The sequence below is a fragment of the Phacochoerus africanus genome, chromosome 10 (genome assembly GCF_016906955.1).
Source record: "Phacochoerus africanus isolate WHEZ1 chromosome 10, ROS_Pafr_v1, whole genome shotgun sequence".
Lineage (NCBI taxonomy): Eukaryota > Metazoa > Chordata > Mammalia > Artiodactyla > Suidae > Phacochoerus > Phacochoerus africanus.
Window position 1 is genome coordinate 23,574,349 of NC_062553.1, and position 27,268 is coordinate 23,601,616.

Below are 27,268 nucleotides of genomic sequence, written 5' to 3' on the forward strand. Positions count from 1 at the left end.
ATGCAACTATTTCTTCAATTGCAATTGTCCAGTCTTAGTAAAAGGAAATGACAATAAACACACCTTGCTCAAGTCTTTCTTCCCCTAGGTATTTAGAAAAGCATTTTCAAACCTTTCCCTTTTGAGTGATAACTGAAATGGAGTCAAAGAAGGAGAACAGTGTTATCTCATTCTCCAAAATATATTGTAGATGCTATTAGAACTCCCCTCTCATGGAATTATAAGGTTTTTCTCGTCTTTGTGCAAGGGAAAGGGAGGAGAGAAAATTATAGCACTCTATGTTCTTACCCTGTTGTGAGATGGCTCTCATAATTACCACAATTAGCCTTATGTGCACATTCCTTTAAGTTATAAAGTTAGATTGCAAGTAGTGCTGATAAAACTTTCACATTCATTTTTGTTCCCAAAGACAATTAGATGATTTATTTTTTTGGATTTCAGGTTATACATAAATGCTTGAGGAATAGAGTTGCATCAGATAATGGAATGCTAAAGTTCTTGCTGACTTTATTATTTCATATATAAAAAGAGATCTGGTTATAGGTAGGGAAAGGAAAGGGAATCACACACATTTTATCTCTAGTGAAGCCTTGAAGTGGATTTATGTCTGTCACCATTCCATCCCCCGAGTGAAATAAGACATTCTAACTTTTGGTTATATACCAGTTTCTTGAGGGATGATATGCAAATAGAACATGTTCATGCAAGAGAAATGTCTGATTTTTTTTTTCTGGAGGTTTACCTATGAATATTAAAATCCAACATTAGAGAATAATGTATCATAAATGACCCCCAACTGAAATTATTTCTTACCTAAATCATATTAAATAGTTATTTTTCCACATTGTTATCATTGTTGAACAGATATGATATCAGAGTCTGATGATTGACATCCCTCTTGATTAATTATCAGAGTTTAAATGGCATTTTGCCTTATGGCTATAAAGGCCTGCTTATCTGTGTGTATGGCGGTGTGTGCTTATGTGGATGGGAGTTTGATATAGTTTTTAGGAACTAACCATTTTTTTTTAGTATTTTTTAAAATAAGTTAAATTTTGGTATGCACTGCAATTCTGATGAATGTATATTTAAGGCAAATATGTTTGAAATGCTTTGCACAAAAGTAAAAATGAAATTAGAAATACTGTAATAATGTTTGGTATACACGCACACCCCTAGGAAGGCAGTATTAATTTACTTTAAGGGCATTACTATATTTGCACTACCTTTTGATGATATCATATAATTTTGTGTTTTATAAAGTACTTGTCTCATTATAAACAGCATAAAGTACAATTAAGTTTTTATTTTTTGAATGTCCACTCTCATTGGCATTATAATCATATTTTAATGTTATTTTCTGGTTTGGGGGCTTAAGGGGTTTTAATGCCATTAAAATAAGAAAGATATAATGAATAATGAACATAGTTATATATGACAAACAGACAGCGGTTACTTTTTAGGAAACATACATGTTATGGAAAACTTAACAGGTGAGCTTATTAAGAGATTGGAAAGTTTACTGAGAAGCATTTCCCAAAGAAGAATTTTACTTATTTTTCATAACTGTTATCAGTTTTGTCTACAGTCAAGAAACATAATGTAACTGATTTTTCTTGATTTTATGTGACTGACACTTGAAATTCAGAGTTTATATAACCATTCGTCATCTGCTAGTTGTGATTCATGTTAGCCCTGATCTATAGGTAATGACAGGAGAAGTGATTCACTTTGGATGATCCAAAGGTAGCAGTTGACATTTGAGTAAGAGTTTTGTTGGGTTCAAGTTTTCAAGACTACTGCCTAGCCTCCAAGTGCAATTGTTTTGCTTGAATTCTGGTAATTTCATCTTCAGTATTAATGGATCATTCTGGCATAAATAGAATTGGAATTGAAACCTGTCAAATATTCATTTGTCACATTTAATTGGAATCCAGGTAATCTGCAGTGTTTCGCTTGGTTAGGTTTTAATCAGGATTTGTATTGGATTTTCCAAGAAAATACCATTTTGGATGCAGTCCTAGTTCCCGGTTATTATGATCGCAAATATTTTTTTCTTGAATTTTAACCTCTAGGAGACAGTGCAGTTATAACTAATTTTTTTGAATTAGCTTTCACTGTAAAGTTTAGAAGATGATTTCTAGTGTAATGACTTTGTAACTTTCCGACATGATGATGCAAACTGGGCATAACTGGGACAGCTAATGATCAAAAGAAATTGTCCCAGATGCTCTAATAAGAAAATAACTCAGATACAAGAAAATTTAAGTACATAGACAGTCAAATGCACCAATGTTTTACAAAAACTTTTATCTGCTTTCTTTAGCATAATAAACAAAATTTTATTGAGGGCTTATTGGTTAATTCTCTTTATAACAAGTTTTATCCTATATTCCAACCCACATTAGTGCCAAATGATAAATGAGGCTTAATTTTCTTGTTAGCTTAGGTCAAAGAATACAGTGTAGAAATGAGCATAATTTCTTGAAACCTGAATCTAGTAATTGAAGTAAGATCCACCATTTTGATCATTTCAAATCTGGGATACTTAACATTCCCAGGGTCTCTAGGAAGGAATCATGAAAATTATACTATTTAAAAATATTTTAAGAAGACCACTATAAATTTATATGCTTAATGAAAAAGATCACTAAAGTATTTTTCTTTACCTTTAATTATTATCAATATTATGACTATTGCACATTGATCCTTTGAAAAGATTGAAGAAGTTGGTTCTTATTTTGTTAAAATAGATTTAGTGGAATTAAATATTTTAAAATATGGAATATATACTAGGAAACTAAGTAATGGTAAAATACTTGATAATGACACAATAAATTGATAATTTCAGTGAAAACCAAATATTAGGCTTAAAAGTTCCATCATATTAGGTGCAACCATTATGAGTTCTTTAGGTCTACTTTAAGTACTGATTTTGACCCCTGCCTTCATGCCATGGTGTATTTATTCTTCCCAAAGTCCCCCTGAATCATATTTGTAAGGCTCATTTGTTTTTACTATGCATCACATCACCATGTGATATGTTTAACAATGTAAATATAGAAAACACTCCACTTGACCTCTAATCCCAATTTTCATTTAGGATTGGGTTAGGTAACATAACACCTTCTGGGTCTGTTTCTAATCATCAGTAAGGCAGTTACCCAAATTAACTCCAAAATTGCATGGAGAGCCAATAAGCTGTGATCCTTTTCTTACATCCAATTTTTCTTATATATTTTATTTTCCTGAACTGAAAGAGAACTTTGGGCCTCTTAAATGAGATGGTGAGTGAATTCGATAATATGATAATATGTAAAAAGCAGAAGTAATATAACACATGTGAATTCTAATAGATAATGAACATATTAAAAAAAAAATGAACCAAGTCAAATGGTGTGATTTCTGGACAGGTAGGTGGAAATGCTGGCCCAACAGCAGGTCAGTATGGGAAACAGCTTTGGAATCTCCCCAAATTACACTATGCAAGAGGCATTTATAAGTCTGATCTGGCTCTGGGTACAGTACCCTCAAAAACAATAATTATAACTAAGTGATAGCAGAATAGAATTAGCACATTTACTTTCTTACCTGACAATGTAAACTTTGGTCCAGAGTAAGCATGAACAAAAGGAACAAAATAGTATGTATTTTCCTCTAGGTAAATTTATAGATAGTGTAGCATAGAAATCAAATAAAATATCAGCTGATCCATAAAGCAGATTTTCAAAAGTTAAATACTCAGAAATTTGGCCACTCTAACTGCCTTTTTGTCTTTTCTGTCTTTTTAGGGCCACATTCACAGCATATGGAGGTTTCCAGCCTAGGGGTCAAATCGGAGCTGTAGCTGCTGGCCTGCGCCACAGCAACACTGAATCCTTAACCCACTGAGCAAGGCCAGGGATTGATCCCACATCCTCATGGATACTAGCTGAGTTCCTTAACCACTGAGCCATGACAGGAACTCCCCTAACTGCTTAATAAACTTTATGCTTCTTGCTAATCTCATATTTAAAATATAATTTTGATTTTTATACACTAATGTTTTTGAATTTCTTATTTCCAGATGTTCTTACTTTTTCAGACTTTGTAAGCTAGGCCTAATTGTCTTATTCATTCTCCTCACTCTACATGATTTAGTATTTAGAGCACTTTGTTCTTGAGGTTAAAACATGGTGCATTCTACTGTGAACCCTTGTTGCAACTGCCATGGGTTTTTCACACTGATTTCAGAGTAAATGACAGTATATTTGACATATTTGGGAATGAAGCACCGTTTTTGCTTTTTTTTGTTGTTTTTGTTTTGTCTTTTGTCTTTTTAGGGACGCACCTGTGGCATAGGGAGGTTCCCAGGCTAGGGGTCTAATAGGAGCTGTTGCCAGCCTATGCCACAGCCACAGCAATGCCAGATCCAAGCTGTGTCTGCAACCTACACCACAGCTCAAGGCAACGTCAGATCCTTAGCCCACTGAGGGAGGCCAGGGATCAAACCTGCAACCTCAGGGTTCCTAGTCAGATTCGTTAACCACTGCGCCAAGACGGGAACTCTGGTTTTTTTACGGCCAAGAGTAGTGAGAATAGAGATTAAATTCATATTCCTGAGAGATAAAAGACCCTCTCTTTTTCTACTTTTCTTCCTCTGCCAAATTTTCAGCCCTCACCTATATGGTTCTGTCATCTAGTTACTGTTGATTTATGTTGTTTTCATTTAGATTGAATTAAATAGCAAGATTGCCTCTCGCAGCTTTTCAGAGATGCTCATATACTTGTTAATGGCATATACATAATACCTTAAAGCAAATGCCGTGCAAGTTTTGTTTTGTTTTTGTTTGTTTGTTTGTTTCTGTAGGATGAGACTAATATGCCTTGGAAAGGCTTCATTTTCATGGTTCTGCATTTCACCATGTCTAGTTGCCTTTGTCTGCATTTTCTACATTTCTAGCCATCTGTGAACTCTGTCTGTACTCCCCAAGGTCCCCCTGGTCCACATGCCCCCACTCCTGGAGGGCCCTATTTATTCCTACTTCTTTATAATGATTAATGAGAGAAAGTGATTATAGAGTTTATCTTTAAGCAGAGTCTCAGCCAATCAAGATATGACAGCAGCTTTCCGCCTTTCCATTAAAATGAGCAGCAAAATCTAAAAGAATCTTAAGAGGATACTGTCTTAGTGGAGAAGAAGTGAAGTTGTAGATAGAATGTACTGGTTGAAAAAACAGGCTTAAAATCTAATGAAATCAGGTTAAATCCTGGTTTCTCCTCCTAACTATCTGACCTCTTAGCCCCATTTTTTTCCAAAAATATGCTACAGGATTGTGGCAGAAACTAAATGAGATGATAGTATCGAATAATTTGTAAGTAAATAATGAGTAGCAATAATCTTAGTCTATTAATTGATAAAGTTATTTACTACTGTATTTAAATAATAATAATAAAATAATTGTGATCATTATTAACTTTAGCTAGATATGACATAACACAGTGGCTTAATCATGAAGGCATAAAATGTTTAGTTTCACTAAGAAAGCATCCTAAAATTACTGGTAAGAATGATATTCTCACCTCGAATACTTCCCAGGCAATTTCTTATTTTTGTGGGGTACCCAGGGGTGACATCCAAGAAAAGTGACATTTAAACATATCAAATATCTGAAAAGGGAGGAAAGAAAGATACTATCCTCTGGCGTCAAATCAACCCAACTCTTTGTGCTCTGTGTTTCAGGGTGAGAAGAAGCCAATATTACCTCTCTGTATTCTTTTCTCTCTTTTAAAATGTTTTCACATTTTATACCATTTTCCAGTTGAATGCATTCTTCTTCAGGTGTATATTCCCCTTTGAACTGCTACAAACTGTTCACAATGACAGGAAAAAAAAAAAAACCCAGCTTAAAAAAGTGTCCAATTAGGAGTTCCCGTCGTGGCGCAGTGGTTAACGAATCCGACTAGAAACCATGAGGTTGCGGGTTCGGTCCCTGCCCTTGCTCAGTGGGTTAACAATCCGGAGTTGCCATGAGCTGTGGTGTAGGTCACAGACGCGGCTCGGATCCCGCATTGCTGTGGCTCTGGCGTTAGCCAGTAGTGGCTGCAGCTCCGATTGGACCCCTAGCCTGGAAACCTCCATATGCTGCGGGAGCGGCCCAAAGAAATAGCAAAAAGACAAAAAAAAAAAAAAAAAAGGTGTCCAATTAGTATGCTTACTGAACTCTCAGCCCTTTCTTTTTTAATCCCAGTATTAATTATTAACACTGATAAAATGTGTGGCCGTATTACCTTTTTTATTCTAATTTGGTCCTTTAAAACTGGATCACTCTGGTGAGCCCTTATGACATTCGAGGAGAGAATGAGCTCTCATCAAATCTTACAGTGACTTTGGAGGTCAGTTAGTGGGTGTGTCACCTCCAGACTCTCAAAGCATTTGCTTATCTGAATTTCAGCACACTTGTTAGATAATGAATTCTTTATTTAGTTAAGGTATTACACATTTCTTGCATTCTTCTTTGCTTATAGAATGTATATACTTCTGTTCTTCCTCTGATTTTTTATTCTAGAACTGTGTAAAAAAAAAAAAAACCTTGATGTTCTTGACATATGACGACACTCTTAAGCATCTTCTGTGTGCTTAAAGGAACTCTGGAACTTGGCTCTTAATGTGTAGTTAGTAAACAACCTCAGAGGTTAGTCCATATATCGAGAAATTGTTTCATCTCAATAATCCTCTTTTAGGTTAAAACACTCACCGTTGTTATTTCTACTATTCCATGTTCTTTTTTCCCCCTCTTTTCTTAAGTAAAGCAAAACAATAATATCCTTCTTGTCTTTTATTTAATGGGATAATTATACAGTGACAAATCTGTGGTTATACATTTTAAGCCAACAAACATGTATTGAAAATAAAACATGGCCAAGCCTTTCTGAGGAAGTTGAAGGGAATGACAAAGGATCTCTGCCTTCATGGTGGAAGTCCTTGTGTTGGGGAGATACACAATCTTGATTTCAGTAACTTCACTGTAATGTGAAAAAGAGAAAGCTTATTGGAGAGGTTCAGAATGGTATGAAGCCCAGGGAATGGAGAGCAAAATTGTTTAGATGAAACAATGATAAATCCACTTACTGAAATTTTTCATTTTATCAACAATATCTTGGGCTAGAAGAAGGCCTTGAAATGTTGTCTGCATCCATATCCTCTCTTTTTACCTGCCCATTTCAACATAATTTAAAAATAAGTAATGCTGTCTTCCCCAAAATAACAATAAGTAGGTTCCTCTATTTATTTTTTTAAATTATTAGACTATAGTTGACTTACAAAGTGGTGTTGATTTCAGGCGTACAGCAAAGTAAATCAGTTATAGCTCATTATTTAGAGTAATAAAATTTGTTTAGTTCTCTATTAAAACCATTTAAATTGTTTCCATTTGTTTGCAAATACAAATAATGCTACAATGAGAAACCTTGCACATACATCCTTTTCTATTGCAAATAAATCTGTAGGATAAAAATAAATTATGATATTGGCCTAGAGAATTTACGTTAAGCTAAATAAAGTCAAGTTATTTGTTTTACTTTTCTAATCAAGTTATTGCTTTTTGGGGAGAGCTGTTAAAGTTAGTTCCAAGAATTCAGAATTTATCATTGATAAAATTGTCAGCATAGGCTAACTCCAGGTCTTATCTACAGAATAATTTTATGTCTCTTTTCTCTCTCTGCTCATAAATATGGACGATTACTAAAAATGTGTATGTTTTAAAGAAGACTTTTCAAACTTAATAAGAGCCTGTAAATAATCTTTTGAAGTTATTGTGATTTCAGAAGACCAATTGTATTACTCAAATTAGATGATTAGATTAGGTTAGGGTAAATTAGATTAGATTAGGCTTATTTTTAAAAAAACAAATTAATTCCCTGTGTTGTGGTTGCAAATTGTTTGTGTAGTTGCTATCTCAAGATTCCAGTTAATTTTTTTCTGATATTTGTTTTTATATCACATTCCTTTTTTAATTAAAGTATAGTTGATTAACAGTGTTGTGCCAATTTCTGCTGTACAGCATGTTCCCTTTCTATCTGAACTATAGACAATAGCCTGCCTTGTTTTTAAAACTTATTTCTGAAAAATTTTACCTAATTTATGCAAGTATGTATATTTTTATATGTCTCATTATCTTCTCTGCTTCCTTATTATTGTCTAGAAAGTATAAGTTTATTACAAAATGAAAAAATATTTGAGACACGTGCATATTTAAATGCCTCCTTTAAAACAGATTTTCAGCTGCTAAATTATGATAATCACAAAAAAAAACTTAGCTTTTTTTTTTGTCTTTTTGTCTTTTGAGGACCACACCCACAGCATAAGGATGTTCCCAGGCTAGGGGTCTAATCAGAGCTGTAGCTGCCGGCCTATGCCAGAGACACAGCAACACGGGATCCGAGCCAGCCGCGTCTGCGGCCTACACCACAGCTCAGGGGAACGCCAGATCCTTAACCCATTGAGTGAGGCCAGGGATCGAACCCTCAACCTCATGGTTCCTAGTTGGATTTGATAACCACTATGCCACGACGGGAACTCCTAGAAACTTAGTTTTGATAGAGTATATTCAAAAGAAATCTGTGACAAGTGCTATAAAATATTTTAGTAATGAAAAGAGCAGTGTCCTCATGTTTAAAAAGCATCTACTCCATTTCTATTGCAGAATATATCTACTATGATTTTATTTCTGCTCTGAAATGCTCAGCATTTACATCGATGAGGGCATTGGGGGACCACATGTGACCTGACCATGGTGTCCTTCTCTGAGGTTGCATTCCTGTGAGCCATAGTGCCCTGTACTCAATTATGCACATTGTTTCTATTCAGTATGAGGTTGCATTTCACCAACACAGCATTTGTAGCAAAAGGTCATCTCAGCCATAGCTGAAATTTTATACAATGAACAGGGAATTTGGAGTATTATGAGAATTCATGGAGTTCAATAACCATTTGTAGAGCATTTATGCAAGTTCCCATGAAGGATCCAAAGGTGAATAAGACAGTCTCTAAGTGTTAAATATTGCAGTGGAGAATGATGTGTACAGAATTAGATGTTTAAAATTAAAGATGAGGGGCTTTAGGTGAAGAGACCAAATGTTACCAGAGCTGGAGGAGGATATGAGTTGGGGATATGGAAATCATAGCCAAGCTTTAAAGGATGGGCCAATAGGGATTTGATAAGCAGAAATATGGGTAAGTTTATAGAGAATAGGGGGGTTATGACAATGTCACCAACCTGAGAGGATGGGAAAACATTGGTGCTATTTGCCAACCTGAGAAAAATGGAAAGAATAGCCCCCTTCCAGGAGAATGAACCTGATTAAGACATGTGGGATTTAAGGCACTTCCAAAAAATTCAGGTGATTTCTAGCAGGCTATTGGAAATGTACACAAGAAACTGGGGAGTAAGAAGAAATAGCGAAACTATAGCTTGAGTCGTCCTTGGTACCCTTGTGATTGTGCAATTTGGAGAATAGATGTGACCATCAATTAAATATATGATGCCAGAATCTGAAAAAAATACTGAAATATAAGAGACTATAGGAGAAGTAAGTTTCACTGAAGATCACTGAGAAGGATATTTAAAAAGTAAAAAAGGAAAACAAAAAATCTGGCAGGCTAGGGAGAGATTTAGAATTAAGATTATACCTCAGGATTCCCACACATAGATATTCAAAAAAAGAGTATTGAATTTGCTTATATGGACTAGGAGCCCAATATTGCCAATAGAGAGTTGGTAGAAGAAAACTTAGAAAATAGAAGGCCAGGAAATGTAGCTTAAGAACACACGTGAGAATTCTTTTCCCCTAGGTCCATTGTAATGTCATTATCAGAGGCAGGGGCATAGTTGCACCCCTTAACATCAATCTTTTTATTCTGTTTTATTTTATTTTTGTCTTTCTTTAGGGCTGAACCCACGGCATATGGAGGTTCCCAGGCTAGGAGTCCAATCAGAGCTGTAGCTGCCAGCCTGCATCAGAGCCCCAGCAACACCAGATCTGAGCCGTATCTGTGACCTACACCACAGCTCACGGCAACGCCAGATCCTTAACCCACTGAGCAAGGCCAGGGATTGAACTGGCAACCTCATGGTTCTTAGTCGACCGATTCATTTCCGCTGTGCCACGACGAGAACTCCTTTTTTAAATTTAATTTTATTTCATTTTTGAACATCAATCTTAGTGAATTTATGTCCAACTTACAATTCTAAATTATGTTTGGGATTTTTGTTAGTTTATTTCTATAAAATTTTCTGAAAGCACCATAGAGAAATTTCTATAATCTAGCTTGTTCTATCTTTCCTTGAGATATAGTCATTACTCTTTTACAGAAATTTTGGTCTCTATGTTTTATTCTTACACTAGGTCATCATTTATCCATCTCACTGGCTTGAAATTAAAATAGAGTCTGACTAATTGAGTTTTTGGTGAGATCCAGTAATTGATATCAAACATGTTTTGTCATCATCAAACATTTGTGTATTTGACTATAGGATTCCTGACACTGTAATATTGCTATCAGTTGCTCGTAATATTATGCAAATAGATATGCTTCAAAACAAAAAATAATGAAATAGATTTTGCACAAGAAATATATTTAAATTGTATAGTAAAGGACTGTCCCATTCCAGTCTATTTTATATGTGAGCAGCAGTGCAGAAACGCAGTGTCAAAGATGCTTACCACAGCTAGGACACCATGCAAGGGAATTGCCTCCAAATAGCTATGTGCAAAGACTTGCTAATAATGATTTGCCAAGCAGATGTCACTTTTGATGTCGTTTTTATCTAAGAAAGGACAACTATCAGTGTCATATGAATGTATTCTCCCTTCTCTGTGTTCATTGTTGCTTAGTAAGAACTAAAAATGGGGACTGTATTAATAAAACATAGTCTTCCAGCCCAAGATAAGCTAAATGATTGCAACATAATAATTTACAAATAAAAAGCAAGTCTAATTAATTAATTAATTAATTAATTTTTGCTTTTTAGGGCTGCACCCACAGCATATGGAAGTTCCCAGGCTAGGGGTCAAATCAGAGCTACAACTGCCAGCCACAGCCACAGCCACGTGGGATCCGAGCCACGTATGCGACCTATATCTCAGCTCACAGCAACGCTGGATCCTTAACCCATTGAGCAAGGCCAGGGATTGAAACCTCATCCTTATGGATAATAGATTCGTTTCTGCTGAGCCACAGATGGGAACTCCCGCAAGTCCTGTTTAATCATGCATACATTTATTTGGTTCATCAAAAACCTCTAGAAATGAGCATTTCTTGGCCTGGCCTATATGCTCCCTGTTGTCCTGGAGCATTGACTAGAATGTATGGAAGTGTAGGGTGTGTCAAGAGAAGGCTACGTGGGAGTTCCCACTGTGGCACAGTGGGTTAGGTATCCAACTGCATTGGCTCAGGTCACTGCAGAAGTGTGGGTTCAATCTCCAACCTGGTGCAGTGGGTTAAAAGGGATCTGGGGTTGCCGCAGCCTTGGCATAAGTAGCAACTGTGGCTCGGATTTAATTCCTGGCCTGGGAACTTCCATATACCTTGGTGCAGCCATTTAAAAAAAAAAAGAAAAAGAGAGAAAGCTACCTATCTGGTTACTGAGTGGCCTCTAAGGGGTACCTAGAATTCTTTTTCTAGATCCAAATATCAGTTTCATCAATATGCAGAACTGTATAGAGCCAAGGCAAATTCTAAATATTAAAAATTCCTGATATCGAACCAGAATATTATTTTATTAAATTTTAAATGGAGGAATGTTCCATTCGAGAAATAGTAAAGTCCCTGCTTCGTCTCCCAGGCAATGTCCTTTATCTCTCAGGAGACTCAAGGAAAATCAGGGTACCTCTTAAAAGATTGCCTGGTGAGGGGGATGGAATCAGAAGAGGGACTTCTTCATCCAGACCCAGCAAGACAGATAATACCTGTTGTAACATGTCTATCATTGGCTGAGAGTATCTCCTGAAAAACAGATTTCTTTGGCTCCCTAGATTCAGAGCCTCTTTTAAACTAGGCACCAACTGCAATCTCTAACCTGCGGCTATAACTACTGTTTGCTATTTTTGTTGTCATTTGCTTGTTTTCTCTTCTCTTTAGGGTTATCTCTTAATGAAAAATTCTTTTTAAAATAATGTAAATGATTCTCTCAATAAGGGCTTTAGGCATGATTAAATGGCCAGATTCCATTTCCCTCCTTGCTTCTAGTCCATTCTATAGGACAGCTCTGCATTTCTAAACATTCAATTAATTATTTATTAATCCCATTGTTTACAGGCAGAGTTACCTGCTGTTAATATTAAGTGATAGTGGACTCTCAAAAACTGTGTCACTCAGAAACATCTCCCAGGTTGATATGTAATTTTCAAAATCATTATTTATATAGTCATAATTTCTCAGATAATTCTCACCTAAAATAAACTCAATTTTTCTCCTAAAATATTTGAGAAAATTGAATTTAGGGCCCAATTTTTATTCTTCCCCTTCATATTTATCAAGGCAATGTTAACCTTACGTCATCTTTGAACAGGTGTTGGAAGCACCGTGTTCACACAAAACCATATTTTATAAGAGTTTTTTCCTCCCCCATAAGCTTACTGCCCTTTATTCTATGTGATCAATTGCATTCCGCCTTCAGTAGTTCTTTGAGAATTCAATTTTGAGAGGCACTTCTAGTTTCCTGGACAACATTGGTTCATCTCTTTTTCCCAGAATAATGAAGATCTAAAGTCTAATTCTTGCCTATTTCAACCCCAGACTGTTTTTATCCTCTTTTGTGAAATCAAACCAACCTGCTTTTTCTTTGCAGCTCATGTCTCAGCATTATCTATGTCCCTAGAATCAAGTAGCTATTAAATTAGTTCTATCCATTGTCCATGGGTTTAGAGGTCCCCATGTGTGTGTTTTTTAAGTAACCACATTTTATTTCAGGGCATAAAGTACAAGACTTCTGACTTGATTACTTAGCCTCTGGTCTTTATTTTTTAAGTTTTTGAATATAGCAGGGTAAATTCATTACTCTTCTTTACCCTAATGAAAAGTTCTAAACTCCTCTGACAGTCATTTCATTTCTGAAGGAGGATTAGAGGACTGTCCCACAGATTGACTCTGAGATTTTATATTTTTTTCTTTATTTTATCCTTCTAATAACCGTACTCCTTTGCCTCTCCCAACTGCGCCATCCCATGCACATTTTCTCCCTTACAATACCTTATCTGTGACATATTGAGCATCAAGCAATTCATTTTCTCTACCAAAATCATTATGTTTGAGTCATTTTGGACAATCCAGATTCTGTATTCCTTTGGGGATACCTTTTAGAAGAGGGTCTTCTATAAATTTTCAATTTTAAAATGTCATTCTTAAATCTAACTAAATTTGGCTGTGTTGTAGTATATAATAAAATATGTACATTTGCAAAGAATTGCTGCCAGAGATTTGGGTCCTAGTTCAACCTCTATCACAGTTTGAAGAAAGGAACCTAGATCAATTCACATATTTCACTTGCTTATAAAATGGAGACTGTAATAGTTTACAAAGTTACTGCCCTATCTTCCTTAAGGATTATTGTGCAGTTGAACATACTTTTTTTTTTTTTTTTTTTTTTTTAAGAGCTGCAGATGCAGCGTTTGGAAGTTCCCAGGTTAGGGTCGAATTGTGGCTACAGCTGTTGACCTACGCCACAGCCACGGCAACATGGGATCCGAGCCATGTCTGTGACCCACACCACAGCTGGTGGCAATGCTGGGTCCTTAACCCAATGGGTGGTGCCAGGGATTGAACCGGCATCCTCATTGATACTAGCGGGTTCGTTTCTGCTGATCGATAACGGGAACTCCCTGAACATACATTTTTAAGAAGTTAGCATTTAATAAAATTCTATCAGATTGCTACTTTACTATGTTTACTTTTTTAAAGATACTTAAAATTTTTCTGGTTCTATAGTTCTCTTCTTTCCCACCTTAAATCAGACCTATAATACATACAATTTCATAGTATTTATCAAATACATGATTGTTTTCTTGCTTACAAAAATGTTCCCTGGCTTCACTGATATTTTGCCATTAAGGTAAGTTGTTCCTTTGCCTCTTTTGAATTTTTTATTGGCTTCCAAGGCTAAGAGCACATGGCTCTCTATCCACTATGAACAAGTGCCAGTGTTTATAACAAATATAATTCTGTGAAAGCCATAGACAGAGAAAACATATTAATAGTTTCACATTTATTTTCTGCAGCTAAATGGCTTCTGTCTTTGAGAAACCTGCACATATTTTCCTGGATTTATTGTTAAGGAGTAGTGAAAGACAGAAACCAGTAACTCACAGAGATATTCATCAAATAATTATTAAAGATCATTCAGTGCCCAGTTGCAAAGTGGTTCGTAAAAGACTGAGATTACAGTCAACTCTCAAATATTCATGGCAGTAAGAAAAGCCTTGTAAAGATGATTGCCAATCACAGAGTGTGGATAGACTCTGCCAATTAGGCACCAATTCATAGTACTTATTCACATCTCCTCTTAAACTGCTAATTAAGCCAAATACATTTATAAATGTAGAAATCAACTTTTATGGGTTACTGGAGATAATTTTTAGATCACAGTACAAAACACCCCAGTTACAATGCAATTCAAACATAAAGGGCTGAAGAGATTTTAAAGGATCAAGTCATCATGAAGCATCTCTAATGTCAGAGACAAATGAATTGTAGATTCATTTACTCCCTCCCACTTACACAAAGAGAGATGCACCAGAGCAATGTAACATAAAGAGAATAATCTATCTATTAAAAAGGCTTCCTAGAATGATGAAATAGTACCTTTGTTAAGTGTCTAAAAATAAATGATAAAAACAGTAAGGAAAAATGAAGTAATAAGGAATACTTTTATAGTATATTAGTGCTAACCTGAGGGATCTACATATTCATTTGCTTTATAGAATCACTCTGAGGAAGGTAATATTATCTGTGTTTTATAGATGATAAAACTGGGAAGAAGAGACGTAAAATTATGGTTAATACCTTATAATACTAGGTGTTCAATACATAGTAACTATTATTTATTATTCTTGCTTTGTTGCTGTTAGTGCCAAAGGGCTGTATTTGCATTACTACATTCAAAGCTCACGAAAACCTATTGTAGCCATTATAATTATTTCTACTTCAAAAACATCTTTTAAGTAGGAAAGTTTTCATTTTCATTTTGTACATAAAAGAAGCATTAACGTATTATGCCATTTTGAGCAAATCAGCGATCTTGTTGTCTTATTGTCTAGGGCAGGCAATAATCCATTCTGTACCTGCCTTTCAGGGACATTAAGGGAATTCCCCTTTTTACTTGCATGAGTTATAAAACACAATGCATATTTGTTATTTTGTGTAAAGTAGTATTTTATTTCATCATCAAGAACTACACTACACTATTTGTGGTTTGACATAAATGTTGATATCTAAGATCATAAGTGAAATAGTCAGGTGTTCATATCACACATATTAAGAAGATGCTAATTATTTTTTAACTGTGGAATAACAAGATAACAGATTCAATATAAGGGGCGGCTTAAAAAATATAGTATGTCCCAATTAGGGTAAGAATGAATACAAGGTGCTTTATTTAGTGGTTAAACTAGATAGTTGTGTTCCTTATGCCTATAATTCATTCTACACACACACACACACACACACACACACACACACACACACACACTCACTCCCCTTCATTACATCCTTCTTCCAAAGTAGGGAAGTTAATGCTTGTGTATAAGAAAATATAGCACTAGGAGTTCCCATCGTGGCGCAGTGGTTAACGAATCCGACTAGGAACCATGAGGTTGCAGGTTCGGTCCCTGCCCTTGCTCAGTGGGTTAACGATCGGGTGTTGCCGTGAGCTGTGGTGTAGGTTGCAGACGCGGCTCGGATCCCGAGTTACTGTGGCTCTGGCGTAGGCCAGTGGCTACAGCTCCGATTCAACCCCTAGCCTGGGAAACTCCATATGCCACGGGAGCGGCCCAAGAAATAGCAACAACAACAACAACAACAACAAAGACAAAAGACAAAAAAAAAAAAAAAAAAAAAAAGAAAATATAGCACTAAAAGCCTGCTTCTGGAGTTGGTCCCATGACTCCCAAAGATTATAGAAACAAAGCAATTAACTTTTTAATTATGCAAACCATTCAGTAAAGCAAGCATTAGAAAGATATTTAAATAGTTTATTTAATACTTTTAATGTTGTCTCAATAATATTGGAAATTTCAAAATAAGTCAAAAAATAAGCTACATTTATAAACCCCTAGAGATTTTTATTTCAAAATATCCTCTTTGTGGGATGAATATAGGAAAAACAAATATATACCCATACCATTACTTTCAGAAATACCAGTCTGTGTTAAATAATATAATTTTTATAGTATAAGATCAAATTAGAAAATTTCCCAGCTATTTCAGGACTGGAGCACACATATTTTTAGCTACAACAAAAACCCCTTGCCTCTCTGGGGAATATTTATTTTAATTATGCCTATCAGTTGATCTAAATTGCTGAACTTGCTCCAGCTTGCTTAAGAGTAAGAAGCTTGCTTAGTACAGTAACAAAATAAATTGAAAAATAATTTCTAAATCACTGGCATAAGCAAGTTAAAGGGCATATATATCATATGCACAGAAGAATTTCCAAGTACCTTATTATCAAGTATTATCGCTCATCAAATTTTGTATTAGTCGGGAGAAGATGTGCCTTATAAATAAAGATAACTCAGTTTGTGCTAGCACTTAAGCTATTGCAGGTTTTGTTTTGTTTTGTTTGTTTTTGTCTTTTTTTTGTCATATGCACAATTCTTGGGCTAGAGGTTGAATCAGAGCTGTAGCTGTTGGCTTATGCCACAGCCACAGCAACACTGGATCCTTAACCCACTGAGCGCAGCCAGGGATTGAACCTGCGTCCTCATGGATGCTAGTCAGATTCGTTTCTGCTGAGCCACGATGGGAACTGCTGTAGTTTTGATGTGTGAATTAACTTCATGTATTTAGGAACACAGATGCAAAAAATATAACGCATGTTTCAGTGAGAGATGAAGTAAAAATACCTGCTTTCATTGAGAAGCTGGCGTATTTAGTTTGCTAATAATTGACCTAGTCATCAAGCAACTGAAAACCTCTATCTGCCCCAGCTGCTCTTTTGTATGTATTATGTATATATTTTAGCATCCGTGCTAAGGTCTTCATTTCCTTCCATGGGAAGAAGGTAGGACATTTCTGAAGCTGTTATGGTAGTTCTCTTGCCTCAACAGGGGAGAAGAGAAAAACGTAATAAAGCTATATGGAGAAATGCCTGCCTTTGAGCTCTTTTCATTTTAGCAGCTTGAGAAATATTGGTACATGTTATTGCTCAGACGCACATTCTTTCTAAACAAAGGTTACTGCCATTGACTCCAAAGAGCAAAAGATCCATTATAATATTTTTTGCACTTCATTTAACTAGTACCCTTATTATTAGACCTCATGAACTATCCACTTGTACCTGATGTGCCTTCCTAAATAATTTGGAGGGCAAATATTTTATTTGATGGCACAACATGTGGAGAAGTTGACTTCTCAGTTACTGTGTATTTTTGATACTCATTCTGAAATTTACAAGCAAATTTTAAGAAGACTCGCATTGCTCTCCTGCTTGTACACACATACATGCGGGCACATGTGCATGACACACACATCGGTCTTGATGGGCTGGGCTGAGAAGGCTAAAGCACATCTTGGAAATAATTTGAGTAATAAACTATGCCTCAGAAAGACTTTATTTTGGAAGTGTTCTAAAGCACATCTTGGAAATAATTTGAGTAATAAACTATGCCTCAGAAAGACTTTATTTTGGAAGTGTTCTATTAAATTAAAGACAATAGTTTCATTATTTGCAAGTTTGACAGCCTCCTACCATACTGAGACTTTATATTGTAAAAATAAGTAATACTTCTGTATTAAAGTAAGTTTATTAAATTGCAAATAGGAAATTCGTAGTGCATGTGCCTGTAACATGTGAATCAATTTCTCTCATTTAACATGCCAACTTGTAATTCAATATAATCCTTTAAGTAAAAAGCTAACAGGAGTATCCACTGTGGCTCAGTGGTAATGAACCCGACTAATATCTGTGAGGACACAGGTTAAATCCCCAGTGTCACTCAGTGGGTTAAAGATCCAGTGTTGCGGCGTCTGTGGTGTAGGCCGGCAGCTACAGCTCCAATTCGAACCCTAGCTTGGGAACTTCCACATGCTGTGGGTGCGGCTCTAAAAGGACCAGAAAACAAAAATTGACAGGAAGATGATATGGTTAACTTAAGGCTATAGTTTTCTAATGCCTTTTACTGCTTTTATCTGCCTCCCTCCCCCCCAAGAATATGGTATATTACACACATTTTCACAATGTACACTTAGGGAATTATGATGATTAAATTAAAATAGCTATATGTTGTTAGAGTATTTTGAAATATTGCTTCAAGGTTATCACTGGATTGCTCAAATGTTACATCATTTCAAAACATCTTTTACACCTTAAAGTCTGGTTTTCTTTACAAGGGATTTGTTTTATAATAAAAGCCTAGAAATCCCTGAGAGCACTTAAGCCTAACTCTGCTCATGCACAACAGGTCTCAGCAAGAAACCTTGTGCCCAGAGACTGATGCTGATGGAGCTGGCATTTCAAGTTTTTGTTGAAAATGTATGATAATCCGATGTAAATGGACCAGTTATGTATAACAACGATTTCAGTATTGTGGTATATTAGGCTTTTCAAGCTCTTTCTCTCTTCACTGGAACCTAGCCATAGCTCTGTTCTTGGCTTCTGCAATGCTTGTTATAATAAAGTCCTTCTGATACTACTCATAATAAACCTTCATGATGGCAATCCAAGACAGACCCCACTGATAGCTGAATTCTCTTTAATAGTGAATTGTATTCTTGGGAGACTCCAGTGTAGCTATTTTCCTTTAGAGTTATGGGTTTTATGTCAAAATAGTATTTATTTATTTATTTATTTATATCATTGAACAGTCTCACTGCTATGACCAAGAAAATTGCTCCATAAAATACTTGGTAATGTAAATGTGAGAATGAAAGTTATATATCTGGTGATTTATTAAATTTATGGCTTGTAGGAACATGACTGTCTCTATAAAGGAATCTAATATACACGTTGGAGAATATTCTCATAATGCCTTGTAAAAATGGGATGCTGTTGTAATTTGAAATCTCAAAAGCATGAACGACTGTAGAGGTATGCCTTTGGCATTTGTAATCATACCTGGCCTGGCCTTGCAAATGTAAATTTGATGTAGGAAAATTTAGAATATGCATTTATTTTGGAAGTACTTGCTTTTACACAGAATGTAACTTTCCTTGTACATACCTACTTTCGATGTATTTCCTTACCTGTTTCCTTTATTGGCAAGAAATGGAAAGGTCAATTAAGAGTAGGAGCCTTAATTGAGTTCATGTTAGAGGAAAAACAGACCAAGGTTGATGAGCACAGGTTTGGAATTTGAGGCTAGTGTTTACCTCAGAATGAAGAATATTGGTGCATAGGCAAAAGGGACTCAGAGTTATAACCGGTGCTCTGAAACTACATTTGGCATATCAAAATATGTTTAACCTCTTTCTTCATCTCCCAAGAATTAAACGTTAGAAGTTTGGATCCACATTTTAAAGAGTGGATTTTTTTTTTGTCTTAAACTTTTAAAAAGCTTTTATCATCACACTTTATGAATTGGTTTTGATTGAACCTATATTGAGAAATTCAGCATATTTTGTTAGTAATATTTTAACTTAAAAATGGAGATTTCACCTTCTTCTTATAATGAATCTCCCTTCATTGGTTGATTGAATACATAAAAGACTCAAAAAGTTTAGCCACATTATAAAATTTTATTTCTATAAATGGAAAAACACACAGTAGCAAAATGCAAAGGCATATTTTGTGCATTATGTACAAATGGAGTGTGTATTAGGACAAAAGATTAAAATATTTAGTTTCTCTTTATACAATACTCTTAAAATAAACATAGCTATTATTTGTACAATGAAATCCGTGTGGCATATGGCTTATTTTCAAGTACCTCTCCCACTCAGAAAATGTTATCTCTTCATTGAAAGATAAAAGAGCATAAATGCGATGGGGGAAAGAAAGAACAGGTTCTTCTCATCCATTAGCTGGTCCATATGCTGTTTATTAAATATGGTGCTCTTCAACTAATCAGACAGCTGATTGAAATAAAAAGAAATCGGCAATTTTGTGGAAGTATGAAAACATGTTCACATATACCACGCTCATGCAGTTTTATCATCTGTCACATTTCTCAAGAGGATAACATATTTTATGGGCTTGAAATAAAACATTGTGAATTATTACATGCATCATGAACTAATATATATACTTTGAGGGAATGGCATAGCCCAGAGTCGGCATTTTAGTTCATGTAACTTAAATGACAGTATTGAAAAAGATGTTCTAACATTTTAACTGAATGCTAACTTAGAGCATGCTGCCTGTGTTTCTGTATGTTGAGAAGAAAATAATACACAAGAAAGTTTTACTAAGCGTCTGAGATGTTTTATAGTCAAAAAACAACTTGCGTTTTAAAAATAAATTAAAATACATTAACTAAGAACAGTGTGCAATGTATTTCAGATGAAGGAGAGAGTGAACAGACTGTTTTACTTTCCTTCCATTCTAGAGATCTATGAATAATCATTCCTTGAGGTTTAAAATTATAAATAACAGCACACAGTGGACTTATTTCGACTTTGCAGAGGAAATCATCCATTTTGTTTGCATTTTTATTTGAGTAAACTCAAAATGGTTTAGCGTAGCTTCTGCTAAACCTATTCAAGTTTTTTGACCCCCCCCCAAAAAAAATGTTTCTCCATGTGAGTAGATTACTACATTTATGTGGCTAAATTTACCCAGAATCAACAACTGTTGTTTGACTTGGCAAAGTTAGAGTATGGTAGTTGATACAAAGAGAGAGGAGGTAGCAAGGAAAGTGAAAAGGGAAATTTCAGTGAAGAACCTGTATGCAAATTGTGTTCTAGTGAGGGATGGTTACATAGGGACATTTTATCTTAAAGTTACCACCGTAAGTTGATTATTCTATGTTCTGCCTGCACATTCATGCACACATACATGAGACTAGAAAAGTGAAGGTAAAAACGATGTAATATTTAATGTCAGCTCTTAGGATGGTCATTTTTAAGTCCTAGGTCACGGGTGCTACATGGAGTTAGACACTTTTCTATTTGGATATAGAGCTTTATTCTTTGTATTTACAAAGTCAGGATATTAAGAAGTTGTCAAGTGAATAACTTGGTTTCATTTTTATGATATGTAATTTTTTTACAAAAAATTCTCTTGAAAATAATTTCTAGAATAATTTGTATGTGCATTGGGTGAAATAAAATGCTGTATTTATTTATTTACTATCTTACCTACTAGACTTTGTGCTATATGAGGACTGAGACCATGGTTTCATGTTCATTTTATCTCCAGCAATGAGGGCACTGTCTTTCATAGAATAGATGCTCAGGAAATATTTATTGAATCACTTAAAGCATAAATTAATATTCTCTGGATCCAGGATCCAACCACAATTTCCATGATTACCTCAGCTTTAATGCTTTATTTTATTCACTTGTTTTTCTGATAACTTAGTCTGGGTTGAATTGTGGTAGCAGAGAAATTAGCCAAAATTATGGATTAGTATAAACATACTTCATTAGAAAAGATATAGTCTAATCCTAAACTCTTCATAGAATATTGCAAATTTTCTCACCTAAATTCACACTGTACTTGCTGGCCATTGGTGTATTACTATATCCAGTGTTTGTGCATGGGTCAGAATATTGATTATGTATTATAAAATTCTAAACCTGAACCTTTATGAAGAGTTTATTTTACATTTAAAAATCATGCTTCTCTACTAAGAGTGTGTGTGTGTGTGTGTGTGTGTGTGTATGTTTATCTATATGTACTAAGTATATATATGCTTATATATATGTGTTTTTTTTCTCCTGTGTCCTAATTAACGGAACTAAGGTGCAGCAACAAAAAACATTTCGTAGTTGGGAAATAGTTTTTAAACCTTCTGTCCATGAAGGGCCTTGAAGATCAAAGATAGCATCTGGATGTTATAAACCAGTGTGGAGAAAATTCATTACATTCTCTGTGTACCATACTCTTAATAAAAATGTTTTCTAGATAAGTTGAAATTGATTGGTAGACTTTATGATTCTTCTGATTCTCAATTCAAGGTTGAGAACATCACAGTTGCCAGTTCAGATTCTTAATATGTTGTTCATATGGGTTAAATATATATTTTTATTTGTATACTTTTTAATTCATTCATTGCTAAAACATAACTGAAATCTAATTTCAAGGACAGCTGGAAGATTTGGGTCAAGTAAACCTCTATAAGCGGTGGAAGAGGTTGGTCAAATTTCTGTCTTAAGTAAATTTTTCACCCTCCATTTTATTTCTAACACATTCATTCTATATTTATGATGATACTGGAATATGTTTTCCTAAAACTGCAGTTTGTTGGTTTTCCTGGGAGAGGATAGGTGACATTGGATGGAAATCAAGATTTTCTATGGATTTGCTAAGGTCTGCATGAGAAGTGATTTTCTTTGGAGTTTGCAAGGCAGTTCGTTTCATATTACCGTATTTCTGCTTTTTAAATCGCTCATACTCACCTTTAACTTTCATACCAACTCTAACTCATTGCTGCCGTTTTCACTCTCTTTATAACTTCTATCCTCTCCCTACCGTCACATGACACTCTATGCTCTCAGCGTGATAACCAATTCACTTCCTTAAATATGCAACGAAATGCAATATATTACTGAGTGTTCTAATTAACTGCCACATGTAAAAATACTTTACATATCTCATCTCACTTAATCCTCATGACATTCTTAATATGTGAGTTTTACTAGTTCACAAGAGAGCAAAGGGAGGCTCAAGACCTTAGATGATTTGCTCAAAGTCTTGCAGCCAAAATAGCTGAGATGGGGTTTGAGGAAAATCTGTCAAACAAACAAACAACAAACAAAAATCTGCTCTTTCTATTACAATATGCTGTGTCTAGCCATGCCCTTCTTTCTCTGGAATAGTCTTAACCTCTTTCACATACATGTCTGTCCTACTGGCCAATCCTTTCTTTAAAGTTTACCACAGATATCACCTCCTCCATGGAGCCCTTGCTGACCATCTCTTTCTTAGCCCTTTGCATATCATGCATCTGTAATAGCACGTATCATGATGTCACTCTCCTTGCCTTTTTTTTTTTTTGGTTTAAAAAATATGGTAATCATTTTTCATTAAAATATTTTACTTATGTCATCATGAAATGACTTCGTTGTGGCTATTTTCAGATACGGGTGCAATCAATTATTTTTAAAGTGTCAATTTTATTTTTGAATATAATGAATACCAATGATAATGTGCCCCACATAAAAATACAAGTGCTCTGGGTCATCTACAGTTTCTTAGAGGCTGGAGGAGTCTGAAACCCAAATGTTTTAAGTACCGCTGGCTAATATGATGCCTAACCCATATTGGACACTCTTTAAATATGCGATGAACGAAACTGAATAATCAAACCGATTAACAACTTTTAGTGGCAGAGACTTAAAAATGTCCTATGGGAGGATTTAGGATTTCCATTGTTTTTTAAATTTATTCAAACAATTATAAGTCAAGAAGAGAATGAGCAAAACCCACATTAAAATTTTTGGGGGGGAGATTAAATTATTATATTAATAATGTAAATAGAGTAAATCATGTATTAATTAAAATTAAAAATTCTAAGTGAACATTGTTCAATACATTAATCAATGATTAACCAGGTACTCAGGTAGCCTATTGGTTTGTATAAAGGAAACATGGGTCATTATTATGTCACATTTTAAATTTGTATATACCTTGGAGTTCCCATCATGGCACAGCGGAAACGAATATGAATAGGAGCCATGAGGTTGCAGGTTCAATCCCTGGCCTTGCTCAGTGGGTTAAGGATCTGGCATGGCTGTGGCTGTGGTGTAGGCTAGTGGCTACAGCTCCAGATTCGACCCCTAGCATGGGAACCTCCATATGCTGCGGGTGTGGCCCTAAAAAAACAAAAAGACAAAAAATAAAAAATAAATAATAAATAAATTTGTATATACCGAACCCAATTAAAATGTAATTCAGTTTACACTTTAATCTCTTTGATATTATTTCCTAATTTCTTCATTGCACTATTGTTTTACTAAAGCTTGTAGTTGGTAATATTAAGCACTGTTATTTAGCTGATTTTTATTGCCATTAAGCTGAACAATCTATAATTTACATTTTAGGACTATAAAACACGATGCAGGATACTAGAAACGCAGCAGTCACTAAAAGAGAACTGAATAAAGGATAAAAAAATTCTTTCACTCTTATATCAGTTATAATTTTTATCGATTAAAAAAAAGAAAAAAAAACAAAACTCCAGGTGGTGCCTATGCAATGATGTTATTCTCCTGGTATTTTCTGTTTTTTTTTTTTTTCCTCCTTGTGGTCTCAGTCCTCAGCACTGACTGAGAACCTTATCCAGGATTTGATCCGATTGTTTATTTTGTACTGAAAACAATACTGCTTGTTCCTCTTTAACAAAAACTGAGTTGGGCCTTGTCATATCTGCACTAGAGAAGTTTCCTGAGTGTGGCAAGAACAGGCAGTATCCCTTCCTTTGCAGAGGTTTTCCATTCCACCTCTGCCTCTTGCCCCCGGGGCAGGTCTTAATCCAATTATACAGAAGTTAGCAGAACAGCCAAGCAAGGCCTCACCATACTCCAGCCCCACCTAGACACACTATGGAACGTGCATATCAATAAAATGTCCTTACTGGTAACTCACCAGTTATTCTTAGCAAGAAGGAGAATGAAAGAAAATTGAACCAGTTCATTGCCTGGAGCTTGGCCCCCTAAAGGGAATATACTGGACTGTTCGTGTTGAAAAAAAACCTTGGGTATGGATGCCAGAGGCTGTGGGAAGGTTTTAGGTTTTAGGGTCAGAACCAAAGTTAAATATCTATTTTCTGATTGTTAGAGAAAATGTACTTCTAAGATGGACCTCACAAATAGGACACAGAAAACAATACTGTTATCAGGAATGTTGATACGGCGTGGTAATGCCCTTTCTTCATTTATTTTTGTACCAGACAAGCTGGGTTTTGATAAAGGTTTAAGGACATTAAGCAGAGAACAGCAGTCTCACTGCCTAATTAATCTCCCTATTTCTATATCCTGTGATGTGTCTCTTCTCCACATCAAGGTGTGTTCTGTTCCTCCCACCATACAGTCTATTCTGGTTAGACTAACTTCAGACTTGCCAGCGCTCATCAACCTCCTTTCCCCCACACCACATTCGGCTGTGCCAGCTTCCCTTTCTGCAAACTGTTTCTTTCTTTCATCCTTTGTCCATCTCCTACTCAGTCCTTGAAAAGAAGCTTTTTCAAAGTTTATCCCCTTATCTCTTTTAACTCTCAAGCACTATGAAGTTTGACCCTTATGTTTTGTCCCCCACCTAATGATTATATTTTGTGAGGATATGAATCAAGTCTTGTGCCTTATCTTTGGCATTACAGCTCAGAGTTGTGTTCTTTGTGCTTATTTTACTAAACCGCACAGCTTTTAGTACCAATAGCTTAGAATTGGTATTTCTACTTCTATCATACATTTTTTTCCTCAAGCAGAAACAACAGTAGGCTGAACCACAGTCTTCTCCATGGCATTCTTCTTTCATCTATGTGACAGAGAATTCTGTCCTTTTTGGAAAATCAGTCTCATTACACACTCTCGATAGTTAATTCTACTCAATAAAGTCACAAATTATCTCTCCATCAACTTTGTATTTTCACGTACCATGTGGTCCATTTTGCCTTTTTTATCCAGGAGAAAATCTAGCTCATAACATTGTCTGTAAGTATATTTCTACCAAATACCCCTTTAATTCCAAGGGTGATTTTATCATCTTGGCGCCTACATTTCGAGGTTTCATTTTTATTCCTCTTAATCCATAAAGTTCTATTCTCTACTCTATGAATTCATGATTCTAAAATTTCAGTTTAATCTTTCTGGTTACCATTCTGTGTTATTCCAGTTACTTCTAAACTTGGTTATTTATAAAATCATTTTATATTACTCGTTAATCTTGATAAGTGATACTATTAGGGCCATCTGTGTGTTGTGTGTGTATATTTATTTTCCAGAGTTTCTCATAAGTATACCTTTGGTTATTTTTGTATCTTTCACACTGCTGTGCTAGTTTCCAGATATATTACCTCATAATAATCTACCCTTCCTAAGATCAAAGGAAGAATGAATTTACCATATATAAAATCCTTAGGGCATTAGGGATTCCTATCCTCAAAATGCTGTATTTTATGATAGATTTAAGTATTTTGCCACAAATTGAGAGGAGGTGGGATTCTTTTTTCTCCTGTCTTGGGAGAGTCCCACACTTGATTCTTCCAAAGATAAAATGCTGATCCCCAAATAATCACTCAGGAATATTTAAATGTAGAAATAGTTAGATATTTTTACTTTGATATTGCTGGGATGTGTAGGTTTTAATTTTAGAGAGGGAGTTCCATTTTAAAATATTATGTGTAATGGCAATTAATATTTTAAAATTAAATGCAAAATAAAAATCTTTTTAAAAAGAGCAAAAAAATTATGTTCAATCATATCAGATAAAATTTGTTGGCTACTTTGAGCTTGTTTCTTTTAATTCAGCAGGGCTGGTTACTTGCATATGCCTTCAGAATTCTTTGATGCTAATCTCTTGTGATAACCAATTAGCTTCCAAATTTCTCAATTCAAGGGCTGACTAACACTATTGCTTAAGCATTAGGTGGGTCATATTATTTTAAACAGAAATGATGGCTCATAGTAAGCGGTGTGTCAAAAACCAGAGGGGCTGAGAAACTGGAGAGTTTTGAGACACCCTGTCTAAACAGGATTAAGGCAAAACCAAAAGGATTATCATGCTCCAACCCCCAAAGATCTCATGATAGCTGCTTTCCTAAACATTAGAATCACATTCAGGAACAAGAATGCAAACATGTATTCAAAAAAAAATCCCTATCTTTAGAGAAAAATTCAAGAAAAAATTCAGCCCTTCTGTAAATATTATACTACGAAATATATTGGTGGAGCAGTCAAAAACATTTTTTTTGGACA

The 27,268-nt window shown here is 35.2% G+C and overlaps 1 protein-coding gene across 2 annotated transcripts in view; it reads left to right on the forward strand.

The window, feature by feature from the left end:
• PCDH7 (protocadherin 7) overlaps positions 1–27,268 on the forward strand; it is a 414,638-nt gene that overhangs the window by 196,425 nt on the left and 190,945 nt on the right. The window lies entirely within an intron of this gene.